Source organism: Gekko japonicus, unplaced genomic scaffold, assembly GCF_001447785.1.
Source record: "Gekko japonicus isolate JY-2015 unplaced genomic scaffold, Gekko_japonicus_V1.1 scaffold5605, whole genome shotgun sequence".
Taxonomy (NCBI): domain Eukaryota; kingdom Metazoa; phylum Chordata; class Lepidosauria; order Squamata; family Gekkonidae; genus Gekko; species Gekko japonicus.
In genome coordinates, this window is record NW_015173860.1 from 34,545 (window position 1) to 39,059 (window position 4,515).

The following is a 4,515-nucleotide window of genomic DNA, read 5'->3' on the forward strand; positions in this document are numbered from 1 at the left end:
AGAAAGAAAGAAGTGGGGGAGAGAAAAAGACAGCAAGGAAAGGGGGAGAATTAACACGCTACGGGATAGCTCTCTTTCATCTGCTGGAGAAACCAAGTGTAAGGCAGAGTCCATCTCTGGAATAACACATTTGTAATACTTCGTATAAAAAAGGCACCCACCAACACAGGAATGTCTCCGTTTGGGCGGAACAGGAAATCTCCGTGGAGACTTTGGGGTTCAGTGTCATTGGGATGAGAGTTTCAGCTGTGTGGCACAGCAACAGGAAATAAGATGATTATTGGCACAAAGAGCTCTGCAAGCTCCCATCTTACTTCAAAGCACTGATGAAGCCATAGATAGCATCAGTGAGTGTTGTTGTGGGGGGTGGGGGTACAGGCCTGAAATACAGTCCCTACACAGCCTGCTGTGAATTGGGAGCACAACAGTGACTCCTCCACCTACGATAACACTGACACGAGGAGGCAGGGAATTGCGGGAGTACAGGGATAACAACTTTCTTTTCGAGGAACATTTGTGCCCCAGCCAGCTGTAAAAGGGAACCGAACAACAAATCACTGAGCATCATGTTTAAACATTCACTAGATGTGATTAAGCACAATTTCCTGAGGCTTCCCTGCAGTATTTGGAGAAAACACGTATTTCACAGGTCATTCTAGAATATTCACTCTCCATCCTAATGTAGCTTCATATAATATAGCCTAATCATAATGTTGTGATCTTCTTGCTTCTCTTGCATAAGGTTCCTGGCTACAGGTCCTCCTAACTCCATCTTTTGGAGAACATTTAATGCATTTTCCCACCCGGCAACGAAGAATATCAGATGCTTATACAAGCTTTAAAAGTTCAATCTGGTCTATGGAGGTCTTTGTATTTAATAGAACTACCCTCCTAGCCATTAAACTCCTAAAATATTTACACAAAAGCAGGGGGTGGAGGGAGAGGAGATATGAAAAGCTCTGGACTGTCCTTTTAACCTAAGGAAAAGGCACTAATTAATGGAAAAAAAATAATTCAAGAATGTGCTCAACCACACACATGAAAAAAACCAGCATGATCTGGCTGCAGTTTAGAACTTTTTTGAACATCCTTGCAGCCCACGGGGAGAAGAAAGCCCATCATCTTCCCTCTGCCCAAGGGTTGCTGCAATTCCAGATGGAGAAAAAATGTAGTAGGACCTATCTTTCCCAGGCAAATCATTGGCGATCAAAGGCGAAAGCAGAATGGGATGTGTGTGTGAGAGTGCTTTATCATTAAAAAGCTGGGTTGTGGGTTTGGTTCCCCTCTTAGTCCCTTCATGAAGACTGTTTACGGAAACAGCAAACACCAGCAGAGTTCCTCCTCTCCCTTGAACGGCACAGAACAGACTTCATATAGCATTAAAACTTCATGCACTGATCAACTGATGTCTCAGTGTTGGAGGAGAAAGGAAGAGTGCACAAAAGGGGCCATCCAGGAACAACGAAGAAGCCTGTTAATATCTGTTTAATTTAAAAGGTAAGTTTTGGCGCATACATTGGACCCTTCTCTTGCCCCCTCCCCCACAAAGTTCCATACTGAGTAAAAAAAAGTGTCCCCCCCTCGTGCAGAGGGGTGAGTCAGATTTTTATGGCCTGATGACTGGAGATCACTGGCTGCAGTTAGACTCTGAATAGGTACTTTATTGTTTCTCGTGTTCCTTAAATAATCTTTAATAAGCTGCTCTAGATGTTCTGGTTCACCGGGGTCACGTAGTTGCGCGGAAACATGCCTGTTTGTCCATGGCAGGCTCCCTTCCACCAGTTGGGGTCAGAATTGTCAAGGACCTGGATAAAGTCTCCACGGCGGAAGCCCAGCTCACCTTCCTCTTGGGGGGTCAAAATCAAAAAGAGCCTGAACGTACGTGGGTTGCTGTAAAGAAAACAAAAGATGGGTGATATTTATGCTGTTGATATCCCACATTTTTTCCATACTAGGCTCAAGATGACATGTTCAAACATTAAATAAATCTTTATTCAGTGTCTGGAAATGAGACAGCAAAAGCTTATTTAGTTTCTAATAATATGTGCATAAATGAAATATTCAAAATGTACCAGTTTCATCCATTAACATCTCCACAGGGAGCAGACATTATATGGCATATTGCAGACTCACGTAAACTCAAATTTGACGGGCTTTCACTAGGCATCTCTGTCATCTACATCTACCTTACTCTCACGTCATTTCCAAATTTGACAGAGAGGGAGAAGTCCCCAGGAGCGCTCTCACTCTCCCGGATGAGGAAGGCACCATCATGTCTCTGTTTGCCCAACATCTCCTCTGCCTTTGCTCGGGGAATCTTCCCAACAGAACACGGGTGTGGTTTCATTTCAATATAGTTTTGGGGAATGAATCCATCTTTGCCATTGAGTTCTGCCTTGCACCAATTTTGATCGCATTCTTCATTCAAAACCTTAAGGATATCCCCCCCGTTTGAAGCTGAGCTCATCGTCTGCGGTGGCTTTGAAATCGTATTTGGTGATGGCTTCCATGCTCGGGCCGGTCGTGGACAGCAATAGTGGGGCTGGATTGGAATGGCTCTCCCCTGAATCCTTCTCTGGGTACTCCCGGTTCAGCCTGCACACTCCCCTCCGTGCTCCCACTTTCTGCTTGACGTCTGGCTCCGTCTTTTACATGCAGGGGAAGGCAGCGAGGGCCAATACGCCCCTCTTCCTCCAGAGGCAAGAAGGCAGAGACAAACAAAGCCGGGCTCCACTGCCAGGCAGTAGAGAAGCGAATGCCGGCCAGTTCCCCATCGATTCCCCACCACCCCTTCTCAAGGTCTGTTGTGCACAGGCGGTGCCTCCTGCGAGACGGCCAAGAGCGGCCTGTGAACCCTGCGGGACGTGCAGCCAGCTCAGACTCTCAGGGCCCTGTCGCCCGGAATTGCCCCTTGCGCATCAGGGTGAAGGAGGCCGGGGAGGGGGATCTTCCTTGGGACGCATTCCATGGAGAGCTGGGTGCGTCCTCCGAACCCTCACACATTCCCAGGGGTCCATCAAGGGGGAACGGGATGACCGGGGGCCTGGAGACCAAGGCTGGGGGACTTGGGAGTGTTATCCCAGTCATCGGGCACCTCACCTGTTCTCCAAGAATTCTCAGCAATAATGGACAGAGGCTCAGAAATGACATCCATGAGTTCTTTTAGTACCCTTGGATGCAGCTCATCTGGTCCCGAGGACATGGTTTCATGTAAAGAAACTAGGTGCTGATGTACTACCTCGATGCTGATCCCAGGCTGCAACTCCCTTCCCTCGCCATTTGTTCTGTTTCTGCCATGTCGAGCACTGAGGAATAGCAGGGATTGAGCCGTTCTGCCCTCTCTTCCTCACCTGTCACAATTCCACTTTCCTGTCCCCACAATGGGCCTAGAACATCCCTGCTCTTTTTCTTACATTGAATATAAGGGGGGGAAACACCTTTTTTGTTGTTTTTAGCATCTCTCACAAGCCAACTGTTGCAGCCAGGTGTTAAACAAGCAGGTGCTGCTCCTTGTGGTAGTTAGGAGTGGGTAATTAGTTGGCCCTGATGTTCATTGGCTGTGTGATGTATATAATGTATAGGCTTGATAAGCCACATTGGGAGACATAGCTCTCTCCATCCGAGATATGTTATGCTGTGCAACAGTTTGTATGTTCTCTGTATATAGTTACCATTACTGCACTATAAACTTTCTGCCTTTACCACCAGTCGGTCTCCAGGCTTCTTATTTACTGCATCCAATAGTCCTTGCTCTTTTTCTTACATTGAATATAAGAAGAAAGAAACCCCCTATTTTTGTTGTTTTTAGCATCTCTCGCTAGCCAAAGGTCATGCTGAGGCGGAGCTTTCCTAGCTCTCTCTCTCCAAGCCCTGGTGGTCGGTTTATATTCATCCTTGGTGATGAGGCCCTCCTTCCGCTTTATAAATGAGTCTTTTTAAATTCCCCAAGTCTTTAGGAAAGGTGTTTATGGTGCCACCTTGGCTTCTTTAGGCTCCTCCCGTTTTTCCTTCTCACGGGAATCGTTTGTGATTCTGCCATTTCCCTTTTGAGAAACTCCCACCCCTCTTGAACTCCCTTCTCCTGAAGTATTTCTGACCATGGGATTCTACCCGGCATAACTTTAAGTTGGTCAAAATATGCTTCCCTGAAGTCCAACCAATATGTCTGACTATGTACAGATCTTCCCTTCCCGGAGACTGTGAATTCCAAAATGGCATGGTCACTACTGCCCAGGGTGCCCACTACTTTCTTTCACTTGGTCAACCAGTTCTTCCCTGTGGGTCAGAATCAAGTCCAAGATGGCAGGTCCCCTGGTTTCCCTCTCCACTTTCTGGGAAATGAAGTTGTCGCGGAGACAAGTCAGGGATTTATTGGACCTTTCGTTTTTAGCAGAGTTGGACTTCCAACAGAGATCCAGGTAACTGAAGTCTCCCATGACCACCGTGCCCCATCGTTTTGAGACCTTTGAGATCCTGTCCCCTTCCAGTGCCAGGTGTGGGAGCAGAGCTGTGTGG

The 4,515-nt window shown here is 47.1% G+C and overlaps 1 pseudogene; it reads right to left on the minus strand.

Moving 5' to 3' along the window:
- Positions 1-1,539: 1,539 nt before the first annotated feature.
- Positions 1,540-2,510, minus strand: LOC107120848 (annotated as a pseudogene).
- Positions 2,511-4,515: the final 2,005 nt, after the last annotated feature.